This window comes from Mus caroli, unplaced genomic scaffold, assembly GCF_978045245.1.
Source record: "Mus caroli unplaced genomic scaffold, Mus_caroli_1 scaffold_14, whole genome shotgun sequence".
Taxonomy (NCBI): Eukaryota; Metazoa; Chordata; class Mammalia; order Rodentia; family Muridae; genus Mus; species Mus caroli.
In genome coordinates, this window is record NW_028227269.1 from 11024613 (window position 1) to 11037891 (window position 13279).

General features: G+C 40.0%; 1 pseudogene; it reads right to left on the bottom strand.

Annotated features, from left to right (window-relative positions):
• Positions 1-4793: 4793 nt before the first annotated feature.
• Positions 4794-5847, bottom strand: LOC110307302 (mortality factor 4-like protein 1 pseudogene; annotated as a pseudogene).
• Positions 5848-13279: the final 7432 nt, after the last annotated feature.

Consider the following 13279-nt stretch of genomic DNA (forward strand, 5'->3'; position numbering starts at 1 on the left):
AGTTTATATGTTTACTAACAGTATAATTGGATTATTTTTAGTTTCAGACAGAAGATGAAAGGGAAAAACTGTAGGTTATACAACCTCTTACTTTACTTTTTTTAAAAGCAATTTTAAAAATTACTCTGCATATGTGTGTGTGTGTGTGTGTGTGTGTGTGTGTGTGTGTTTGTATGTGTATTCATGCATGTATTCCAATGTGCTTATGGAGTTAGAGGACAACCTGTAGGATTCAGTTCTCTCCTTCTACCATGACTTCAGGCTTCTGGGCAAAAACCTTTATCTGCTAAGTCATCTTATGAACTCATGGCTTCTTTTATAGCCTACCAATATGGATAGAGATAGGAATTTAAATTGTTTTCCTGTTTCTTTTATGGTTAATTTGCATATAATTTGCTGGTTTCTTAAGATAGAATCTAAGGTAAATGATTTGAGGCTTTATATTTTCCTAGCACAGGCATTGAGCATCTTGCATTAGGTGCTTTCTAATTAAGGGTTTTTAACTAATAGAATTAATTGAGGAATATTTAAATATTCCTTAAATACTTGAAAAATTTTAAAAGGTCTTGCCATTATTGATTCGCATTTTGTGAAGGTAAGAGTGATTTGTCAACTTGGCAGAATCTAGAATCAACTGGGAGATGGGTCTTTAGTCATGCCTGTTGAGATTAATTGTTTATTATATTATTTAAAGAGAGAAGACCTGTCAACTGTGGGTGGCACCATTCCTTGGCTGGGATGTTGAACTATGTAACTGGAGAAATGGAGCTGAGCAGAAGCAGACATTTACCAGTCTCTGCTTCCTGTCACCGTCTCAGAACAACTGCCTCAAACTCTATTGCTGTGACATTCCTACCTTGATGGACAGACAGTAAGGTAGGATTGTAGGCACAAATAAGCTCTTTCTCAAGATTCCGTTGTAGATTATTTTATCACAGCAACTGGAGGAGCCATCATGACAGGGAGGAAAGATTTATTCATTTATTTTCTATCACAGTGCCAGTTCTCCTTCATTACCTGCTTGGGCCCATTTGCTAGAGGAGAATATCATAGAAGTGAGCGTGCATGGCAGGCAAGAACCATAGAGCAAGGCTCAGACCAGGGCTGAACTGTAACTCTTCAAGGCCTACACTGAATATGCAAATCCAAAGTTTTCATGGTGATTTAAGACCATATTAGCTGTGAATCCCTGTTAAGTTTTTTAAAAAGACAATTAAATACTACCAATATAAAATAGTGTCTTAAATAGAGTTTCTATTTCTGTGGTAAAACACCACAGTCGAAAACAACTTGGGGAGGAAAGGGTTGTTTCAGCTTGCAAGTTCACATCACATCTGCCATAGAAGAGAGTCAGGGCAGGAACCTGGAACAGAAGTGAGGAGATACCCATGGATGGGCACTGCTTACTGCCTTGCTCCCTGTGGCTTAGATTGTTTGCTTTTTTATACAACTCAGAATCACCTGGCCAGTTGTGGCACAACTCAAATTGAACCCTCCCCCATCAGTCATTAATGGAGAAAATTCTCCACAGGCTTGCCCACAGGTCTTTTCTAAACTGAGTTTTTCTCTTTCCAAATGACTATCTTGTCTCACATTAACAAAAAATTAACAAGGGCAAATGGTATAGAGTAAATGGTCCCATTCCAAAAGGAATGAATGGAAGAATAACAAGGAAAGATTGGATAAAAACATGACTAAAATTTGTCACGGCAAACATTGAATCATGAACTCTACTATCCAGTTGTACATGATGGCATTGTTTCAGCTCTAGCAGGCTTAGGTATCTCTTTCTCTATGGCTTTATTGCTTACAGCTCATATGGCCTATCTCTTGAGCTGGCTCTACTTAATGCCTTCAGTTTTCTTTGCCAGATATTCCACACTTGCATTATCTCCATCAATCTGGAGTGTCCTCTGCAATGTAGGCTTCAACTTTGAAGATTCATGTATATAACCCTCTAAGGTCTTAAGTTGGAATCTCACTTTGCTACACGTTATCTGACTCATGAGTCTTTTCTTTAAAATGATGAGTGTAACCCTCCAGTTATATAACCCATAATGGTATACCTCCAAAACGACAACCAAGACAGTCTATTTGCCAGGTGTAACTGTTTCCAAGTTAACTTGGGCATTGACTACAGAACCCACACAGCTCTCCCTTCTCATGAGGCTCTGTGTGATCAAGGACCTGTAGAGGTACTCTGTTATCAGGGGAGTTCATTTCAAATGAGTTCACAGGTTTACAAGCTAGAACCTGTGAAAAGTACAATCCCACACTAGTTGCTGAAATTCACTCAAAGCACTTGTATTATGGCCCCAGTGTAAAATGCTTGGCTTTTCTTTAATGAGACAAGTCTCTTTAATAACTATGGTTTCTTGTTCTAAAACTTTGAATGTATTTGTTATCTGATAAAACCACACTCTCCCCTACTTCTTTGCTCTACTGTTTGTGGTTCTCACAGGAAATCTGGCTAAAAGCTATCAGCAGTCACAGTGCCACAGTCTGAACAATTGTCTGTTTTGAAATCTCCTCTGCCAAATTAATTAGTCTATTACTTTTGACTTCAGTGGCACTTACATCTTGCTGATATGAGCAAAATATAATCAAAATCATTGACAGGATGTGGAGTAAGTTGCCTCTAGTTAAATTCTCGGTATAGTCAGCACTGTCATGAAGTTGCATATACTCTACTGACAGCCGTTCCATTGGTGATCCAGTCTTTAACTCTCACTCCATCTGCTATTCGGCTTTGCTCATAGTATTCTGTGGCTTTCCTACCCTGAAGCCCAAGCGTCTCCTACATTCTCCCATACACCAGGCCTAGGAATAACAGTGAGCTTTAGTCATAGAAATGATCCATTCCCACTATCCACTTTCTGTATTGATTCAGATTTTTTTCTTATCACTATGATCTAAGTATCTGACACATAGCATTTAAAGGAGGGCTAGTTTATTTTGAGTCATGAGTTCAGAAGTTTTAGTCCAACAGGGTGAGGGATTCATGGCAGGGCAGTACACAACAAACCACTATGGAAAGGGTACAGAGTGAAAGGAACAGGGAATGTCCAGGGACAACCTAAAGATCCATCTCCAGTGACTTATTAGGTCCCAGTGTCCAAAGTTTCCAGAATTTTTTGAAGCAGAAAGTCTAAACAGTCAAAACATCAGCTTGTAGAGGAAAGTTCAAATTCAAATCCCAACAGTTGGAGAATATACTTTGTAAGAGTGAAATTCCTTTAACATTATTGGGAAAGTTGCAGGGCTTATTGTATGGGCTTTTTCTTCAAAGTAAGTCCACTTGACAAATATACGTACTGTGGTCTTGCAGGATAGCAAAGTCTATAACGTAAATCAAGTTGTTTAGTTACTTTCAAGTCTTATGCTTCCTTCTCATATTCAAGATCATTTTCTGCTTACTTGTTTATTGTCTATTATTAACAGAGAAGCATTGAAACACCCCACTGTGATGCATGCTTGTCTGCTGTCCATATAAATCAAGAAGTTTCCCCTTTACATATTTTGCTTATGTTATTAAGTATATATGCATTTGCTGTGTACTTTGATGAACTTAACCATGAGTATGTATATGCATGCATGCATCTGTTTGTCCTTCTATTGATTATCATTATGGTTATGCTGTTGTTACTTTTTCTGTAGCATTGTTTTATTCCATAGGATACCTTATTTAGCTCAGATGTTAAAATTCTCATTTCTAAAAAATTTATTTTAAGCTTATCAGCATTGCCCTTATGTCCAGTTCTTCAGATAGCTGAGGTATAGCTATAATAAATAATAATAATAACAATACTATTCTTTTTTTAAAGAAAAAATGTATTAAAGATCTGAAAATCAACTCCTACAAGATTGACTTTTCCATAAGACTGCAGCTATACGATGCATTGCGTCTATCATGTTAACTCGTGCATTAGACACAAGTACAGAAACTATGAAAACAAGCCACCATTCTTTAACAATTGAGCGAAGATAAGATGCCTAAGGAACAACGTGGATGACTTGCAAATCATGGGCTCTTCAAGCACCACTTAAAAAAAAAAGTACAGACAGATGCGTGTGCAGTTATATACACTGAAGTGAACCTTTGGCACTAGCAATCAGAGCATTTTGACATAGAGCATTAGCACATTATAAAAGTGTTTAGTGTCAAAGGTACAGAATCACCAGCATGCAAAAGCAGTCTCGACCACTAGGCAAACAATCTATAGTATGTCCCTCTGCTGTCCATCACTGGTACACTGTTAGAAACTTTGAAATGAGGAAAAGAAAAGAAAAGTCATTCCTTTTATTTTCTTTATTTAAAATCAAACAGAAAACAAATACCAACTCTGTTGTACTTTGAAGACTGTCTTAGTCAGGGTTTCTATTCCTGCACAAACATCATGACCAAGAAGCAAGTTGGGGAGGAAAGGGTTTATTCAGCTTACAATTCCATACTGCTGTTCATCATCAAGGAAGTCAGGACTGGAACTCAAGCAGGTCAGAAAGCAAGAGCTGATGCAGAGACCATGGAGGGATGGTCTTTACTGGCTTGCCTCCCCTGGCTTGCTCAGCCTGCTCTCTTATAGAACCAAGAACTACCAGCCCAGAGATGGTCCCACCCACAAGGGGCCTTTCCCCCTTGATCACTAATTGAGAAAATGCCTTACAGTTGGATCTCCTGGAGGCTTTTCCTCAATGGAAGCTCCTTTTTCTGTGATAACTCCAGCTGTGTCGAGTTGACACAAAACTAGCCAGTACAAAGACCATTAGTGTATGTCACTTGTACAAGAGAAAGACTAAGAACCAAACTGTTTACAGAGATCCAAACACAAACGAAAGGGAGCACACGCTTGCACGGCTTTGCGGTGGTCCTCAGGAGGAGCCACTTCATCATCACTGGCACTGAACAAAGTTGCAGAATTCTTCGCCAGGTTCTTGAGGAAATCATGTAGATAGTTTGGTAATAAAGCAAGGGTTTTCTTATCTAGAGGTGTATAGGCCAACATTGCTCCAATTAGCACAAATAATCACAGTAAATGTGGCATTCCATACACCTGGGACATGGTGCATCTGGGTGATCCCCAAGAATTTCAGTATACTGTGGTCTCTCAAATTTGTAGAGTAGCTGAGTGCCCAACATTGAAGTAGCCCTTTATCCTTGCCACAACCTCATGAACAGCACACTCCTAATTATCTGTATTTCCCCAAGACTTCTCATAATTTGCATAATCCTTCAAAATGGAATCCACATTTTTTCTTGGCAGGAAGATAAAAAGCTGCTTTTTTCTAGGGATCAACTTCCAGTCATCTACAGGTCACCATTTCAGCTCACCAGGAAGCTTCACTTTAACTTCAACTCTGTTCACTAATGTTTCTTCATTTTCAGCGGTAGGATCTACCAGGGCTCTCTTCTTCCCAGGAGGCTGATTTGTCTCACTGATCCTGCCACCATCTCCCTAGCCCAGTGTTTTCTGCTTGTTCTTTTTGTTTTCACTGTCCCTAATTCTTACTTCAGGAGGGCATGCATTGCTCTCACCTGCACTACTGGCCTGTCGGACTGTCCTGTAACCAGAGCTGGAGATCTCTGTGGGCTCAATCAGTCCCAGAGGCCAGCTACAAGGGTGACTTGAAGCGTTCTCTTCACACGACCTGGTGGAGTTGAGATCTGAAGAAGGAAAGGACGGGAGGAACATTTGGTAATCATCGACTACTGTAATGGATAAAGTACTTCACTTGTTTGTCCTTTACAGCAACTTTTACACACTTTGTTTCATAAAGAGGGTGCCCATGAAGTCACAGCACTTGCTCACTCTCCTGGAACTTAGGCTTTGGGTCCTGCTTGGGTGCCATTTATAAGTGCCTTTCTGCCTTCTCCTCCTCCCAACAACCCCGACTACCAACAATACTATTCTAACATCTTTCAGTTCTGGGTATTATGATCATTGGTTTATCATATGGGTGATAATTCTTTGAATGCCTGGTAACCTTTGATTCAATGCCAGGCATTGTGAATTTTCCCTTAGTGAACGTTGAATTCTTTGTACCTATAAATATTATTGACTTTTTTTTTTTTCTGTTGGAATCAGTTGAGTTGCTTGGAAACAGTTTGATTCCTTTTATGTCTGTCCTGCTTTTAAGATTTGTTTGCTAGGACAGAGCAGTTTTTAGTCTAGGGCCAATTATTTTCCACTTCCGAGACATGACCCTCCAAGGACTCTCCCCAGTGTTCCATGAATTATGAGGCATTTCTGTCTGGCTGGTGAGAATCAGGTAGAAGGACTCTCAGGATCAGCACATTGCCATCCAAGCAGGATTTACTAGCTTGAAAGTGCCAGAAGTACAAGGAGCAGGGTAAACAGCCTGTGGAGGGAGACCTGAATTGATTCCACTGAGACAGACAGGAATTTACAAGAATCCTGTCTCAGTGGAATCATACAGGGTGTGTTTAGCTCCATCATAAAGGTGTTTGAGAAGCCACAGAAAAAGCTGTTCACCAAGAGAGTCCCTGAGACGTTCGGTATCTGAGACTTTAATTGGAGACTGGTCACATCAGCATCTTCTGCTTGTACCAAGCTGACTTCAAGATTCCCAGAAGGAAAGCAAATGCCTAGCATAAACCATTGTTTTAGTTCTCTCCTTTCTGTTTTAAAGAAAGGGAGTTGAAACGGATTGCCATGAAAAAGGACAGGATGACTCTGAGTGGTGGTGCACTGACCTGCAATCTTTCCCACCTGTGAAACAAAAGTGGTATTCAGTAGAAACTACACTTGAAATTTTGAATTTCAAATCCTTCCCTGTCTACAATCTATAATAAAAAAACACTCTTTCAGGATTCTTGTAGAAGTAAGAAGCTGTGGGCATGGAGTCAGCCTGTGGCCCCGAGAGGAACGACTGATGTTTTTCAGTGGACTGTGTAGCTAAATTAGGATGTTTGGTAGGTAGTTTGACTTTGAGGATTTTTAACTCATTATGCACTTTTGGTAAGTATCTACATTACAAGCACCTGTGTATATTACTATGGTATATACCCTGTGTACCCTATTATTAGGATTACACATTTTTTTCAATAACATTCATAAAAAATAAACTTTTTGTTTGCCAAATATTTCCTGCTTCAACTACTCAACACTGCTGTAGTAACAGCAAAGCACATGGGCTTATTTACTAGTGTATACTAAAATGGTTATATTATGTATTTGAAGCATGTATATAATGTGCTTTGATGAAATTCCCTGCTAATTGTCCTCCCTTCTTCCCATGCCCTCTTATGTCGACCTTATTCCTCTCCTAAACACCCTTTACTCCTCATGCCTTTTCATTTCTTAGATCACACAGCTATTAGGCATAGCTTTCTGTTACAATAGCAAATGACAAACACTATCAACTTTTGTTCCCAAATTGCCAGTGGTCTCTGATTCAAGCCTAGTGTAATATTAGTGGAAAATGAAGGGGTAGCTTGGCTGCCAAGGTGGGGCATTGATGGCCAATGACTTACTTCCCAGTTTTTTCATGATGATGACAGCTTTCCCATGACCTTTTGATAAGTTTATCATCTTGTGATTAAATGTTTCTGAAACCTTAGCAATGTGTAACTTTCAGTTTGAGAACAATGGGAAATGGGTTGTCTACTTTTTTGGTAAAGTCTGAAGAGGGAATTGTAAAAGAAAAGAGGCAGAAAGAACAGCCTCTCTTGTCAGCCTTGACCTGACACTGGTCTCTGTACCAACACACAGGGAGAATGGGGGATCTACACTCATGCAGGTCTAACTCTCAAGATTCTTAGAGCTGATGAAAGTTCTTCAAAGGGCTTGAGAATGACTCTGCTCAGACCCTTGGAGTAATCAACAGCCTTTCTCTTTTGAGGGACTTGGACAAATGTAGCTGCTGTAAAATCCTTTGTCCTGAGTTCTGTTGGTGGAGGATCTTCTTGCTTTGAGATGCATGTTGTCATCTTATCCTAGATAAATGCATGTGTGCATATGCCTCCTTTTCACCCCAGGCCAGCCTCTGGAGGAAGCCCAGCTCAGATACTTGCTTTCTTTCAAGAAAAAGAAAAACATTATTCTCATCTATAATTTTAAGATTCAGGAAGCAACAGAGATAGCTATGCACATAGAATTTTATGTTGTCTACTTAGCCTATCTATATCTTGGCTTCTTTAAATTCAGAATAGGAATCATAGTAGAGCTCACATTGTGAACAGTTATAAGGATGAAATTATTGTTAGGATCTGGGTTCCTACCCTTCCTTCCTACTCTCTCAACACTCCCATTTCTTCAAGATTAACACAAAGTTTTGTTTTTTTTTCAATAATGTTTCTTGGAAACTCAGTGTTAGATGACAGTCATATTACCAGGGACTCAACTCCTCCAAAAAACTGTTACTCTCAAAGGAATCCTGGCGAATTGTTGGGAAATCTTCCTTCTGTCTTGTTGCCCTCAGTGTTGATCGGTGATGGCTGCCATAGATGAGTATGAGTCTTTAAGATTTACTATTTTTCCCTTTTGGAAATCAAACCTGTGCACACCAGGCAAGCACTGTACATTGATCAGTTTCTGCAGTTTGACACCCATTGTTCTATATTTGCTCCTGGAAAGAGGATCTGCTGTTTCTGGAAGATCAACCTTTAGCTGTCAACTTGCTGCTGCCTCAAACCCAGCAGTTTGACTGGAGAATATTGGTTTGGAGATGGGTTGGAAAGACTTGTGGAGCTCACTTAACTCATCATAGCTTCCATAGAGCCTGGAGCTGATATTTGGCTACAACATGATTGTTTGATAAATGTGCACTGAATAAACAACTTGGCACTTAGGCTTGTCTTGATTATTTCTTCAAATGAACCAAAGATTAAAGATCCATCTATTAGACAGACTCATGCATGGCTTCTTTGTTCAACACAGAAGGCTAGAATTGCACAATGGTTGGTATATGGGTTTTCTTTTTAAATCAGACTTATTTCCACACTCTGGACGTCAAACTTTTATATCTCTAGAATTGGGATACTCATAAGGCCTGTCTCCTTGGGTTGTTGCGAGACTTACATAAGTCTACCCATTTCATGTGGTGTGGTTAGCATAGTGACTAATGTACATAAAGTACTCTGTAATTGTAGCTGTTATTGTCCAGTGATTTGAGTGTCAACATGGCTCATAAAGTGGGTGTGGTAGGTACTAGGAAATACAGAGATGAATACACGGTCTCACAGTTCTTACAGTTTTCTGGGGGAATCTGTGAAGAAGATGGCACAGAGGTGTGTTCCATGGAAGCTGTGTCACAGCTGTGCTGAAAGCAGTGGGAGAGTACAGAAGGGACTTCTCATTCAATTGTGAGCCAACATGTGGTTGCTGGGAATTGAACTCAGGACCTCTGGAAGAGCAGTCAGTGTTCTTAACCACTGAGCCATCTCTCCAGTCCTTCTCATTCAAATGTGAAGGGTCTTGAGTTAACAAAAGCTATTGAAATCTCCCCTTGAATCACTTACATTAATAGATATGTTCCATATGGCAGATGATGACCTATAAATTATATCCATTTCTTTAAAAGGTACAATTTAGCCCCACTGAGTATTGTAAGATTTAAAAAAAAAAAAAAACAAACCCTACATTTCAAACACACTGACCTTGGAGCTACCAATCAAGCAGAGTTTTCAGAGTCACCAAGGAAAGAACAGTTCATGACCATTTTTTCCTGTAAGGGAAACTGTATGAATTCCAGTGTGAACAAATAAGCGTTATAGTAAAAAAAAAAAAAAAGATAATGGAAATATTAACTGCCCAGGGGGACTTGGAAAATGCTTCACAGGAAGATTCTATTTGAACTTTGTATTGATTGTGTTTGAACTGAATATTAGAGCTTGAGTTGGAACTCATCAGATGGGCAAGAACACTGAAGGGAAGGAAACAAGCACACAGACTCCCAGAGCCCCAGAATATCAAATGTCTTGAGGGAATTTTAAATAATTCAACTTGACTGCAGGTTAGGGGTTGCAGAAGGAAGGGATGAACAATGTTTAGACATGGAGTCTAAAGGACAGGTCTTGCAGGGTCTCCCTTGTATTTTTGTGAAGCTTTAAATGGTTTGGAGATGATGGAAAGGGTAGGAAGAAAGAGCCCTGAATGCAGTCACATTTTGGAACCATTGGTCTGGTTGATAACAGATCAATAGCCATGTGAAGGAGAGATGAGTTCTAGAGAAGGAGTAGTCTGGAGATGGACATTTGTTGGGTTTGATGCCACCATCAATAAAGTGGTTTCCTTCTGTTTTAAGATGCTGTGTAGCACATCTTAACCGACCTGGTGCATATCAGATATTCATGTTATGATTCATAATCACAGCAAAGTTACAGCTATGAAGTAGCAATGAAACTAATTTTGTGATGTGGGTCACCACATGAACAACTGTATTAAAGTGTCACAGCATTAGAAAAATTGAAGACCACTGTTCTATAGGAACTGTCTTATAAACAAGCCCTTGTATGAATAAAGTAGAGGGCACATAAGATACCAGGGTCCCATTGCTTCTGAAAGATTCTGTCCTCCTCCAGATTTTCACTGCTCATATTTCATTTATGAAAATGATGTTCAGATGTAGTGATAGGAGATTAGCTTATTGCCATATGGCCATGCCTCAACTCCTCTAGCACATTCACAGAGATGCGTTCCCTTGTATTTTGTGACATAGGCTTTGCTGACTTAGTCTTCAAGCATCACAAGAAAAGTTAGAGCTTACTGAGCCCAATCTTGTTTAAGAGGAGGTAAAGCCTCTTTGAGTGATGTGTTTTCCAAGGATACCTGTCTGTGGTAGTTTGAATGAGTCTCTTGCCTGTAAGTCTTAGGCACGTGAAGACTTGGTCTGCCATTGGTGGCTGTTTGGGGAGGATTGAGAGGTGTAGCTTTGCTGGAGGAAATGTGTCTCTGTGAGTGGGCATTGAGGTTTCAAAAGACTATTTTGTGTTAGCTCCCTCAGTTTCCTGTTTGTGGTTCAAGATGTGAGCTTTCACTGCTGCTTCAGCTGCCTGCTGCCTAATACCCCAACTCTATCACCATGGACCCTAAATCCCTGGAACTGTAAGCCCAAAATAAACCTCTCCTTCTATAAATTACCTTGGTCTTGCTGCTTAATCACCACAATAGAAAAAGAAACTAAGACATTTGGTCACAGTTTTGTTTTTTTTTTGTTGTTGTTGTTGTTGTTGTTGTTGTTCTGTGGCCTAATCTTTCCTTACTATTTTTCTAGTCTCTAGCTCTACAAATAAACCATCAAGTTAAACTAAACATGATTTTCGAGGCAGTCATGGGAGGCAGAAAGCATAGATTCTGATTCTACATCCTGACTGGATAGGCTAAAAGTGGAAAGGTTAAAACTGGATAGGTTAAAACACATGTAAGGATAAAAGAAAGGCAAGCTCACTATACGAAAGAGATTGATAGCAGGTAGAGATGAGACACAGGTGTGGAGATTAGATAGATTCAGAGGTGGCCAGCAGCAGACTCCAGAACCAGCTTGACATTGGGTTCCATCCCAAACCCGACACAAGAGATCTTGGCACTTCCCTGATACTGCTGAGACTCAAGTTGCTCAGTGTTGAAGCACTGAAATAACAGGTGTTTTAGAACTCAATTCCATCTCAATTCCCAGTAGCTGGAAAGTCCCCTTGGAGGAAAGGGTGGAAGAGGTAAAGAGGGTGAAGAAAGGAGGGGTTTTAACAGTTGGCAGGCATGAGGGCTGGAGCCAAAGGGCTAAGAGGACTTGGCATAGCAGAGGATCAAGGAGGGTGTCAGTATGGCAATGGAAGAGGTTTTAGTAAGAGTCATGGGGCATGGCTAGAGGACATGTAAGACAGAGTAGAGAAGGCTTGGAACTTTCCATGAGGAAAGCTTGAGATTATAGTCATCAGGTTATATAATGCTTGGACTGATGGTGCTCAGGAGATATCTAGTGCCAGAGACCAAGGTGAGCTTTGTGTCACTCAGGTTTGCTGCCAAGTTAAATAGATTTGGCTTGGGCTATTCCTGGGCTTAGCAAAGCTAAATAAATTTCTTTCCTTAGAATTTCCTTTCTAAAAGCTAATATCTACACTGAATAGTCAAGAAGAAAATAAGATTACTGTGTTTTGAGATTTTATTTGCTCTCAGTGTACAGCTATATCTTAGGTAAAGTGCACTAAGATCGCATGTATTATCCAGAGAAACAAGATCCAAACAGTTCTTCTGCCCAACAGCCAAAGAAGCTCACATGAGGCTCTCTGGCAAGCTCTTATCTGCTCATTATTACATTGTTGAAAGTAGTGCCCACCTCTCAGAGGTTTTCAGAGATTTCATTGAAGGCTCTGTTCCTTATTACTTTAGATTTCTCTGGCTTCATCAGCAAAGTATGTCATTCTAAGACCTCAGACAAAAGCAGCATGAGGTCCCCAAGTTCTGGATGCTGGAAATCTGCGTTTCAGGGCTTCGGAGCATATCCTAAGGACCATGAAGAAGAATCTGCTCTGGACCTCAAATTGACTTTTATTATTGTCATCTTTCCTCTGTGAGCAGCTGTGTTCAACTTTCTCCCCTTCATAGGGACATTAGTTATAGGCTTATAGATCATTCTAAAAACTTCACTGTAATATGGTTACCTTTATATAGACCATATCTGCAAATAAAATCACATTTCCAAATGAGAATAAGGGATTCAGCATATGAAATTAAAGCAATACAATTCAGTCTAGGAAACTCTTCAATATTTTATTTCTTATTGAGGGCCAAGAGAATGTTTCCAGAGGAGTGGCCAGCATCTTATGAGATGGTTACCATGGTGCCCCGAGTAGACAGGTGTGCTTGCCCTGTGATATGAATGGTGGGTACTACTTCTGGCTATTTACCTTTGAGCATACATTCTGTATTTTCTGTCCCACCTCACAACACATGGGTACACATGGTATACATTTACATGCATGCATGTATGTACAAACTCTGTCTCTCTGTTTCTGTGTCTGCCTCTGTCTCTCTCTGTCTCTGTGTCTCTGTCTGTCTCTGTGTCTCTGTCTCTGTGTCTCTTGTCTCTCTCTGTCTCTGTCTGTCTGTCTGTCTGTCTGTCTCTTTCTCTCTCTCAGGGATTAGGTAGTAAAGTATTTGGCTCATATTGTTTCCTCTCTTGATATTCAACGTGTGCTTTCTCAGTAGCTATTTTCACCGTGATTACAGATTCATGAGATAATTTCAGCCTTTATATCGATCAACACAGTGTTGGCATGCAGTATGCACATGCACATTCATCATGGAATTGAAGCAGGACAGGG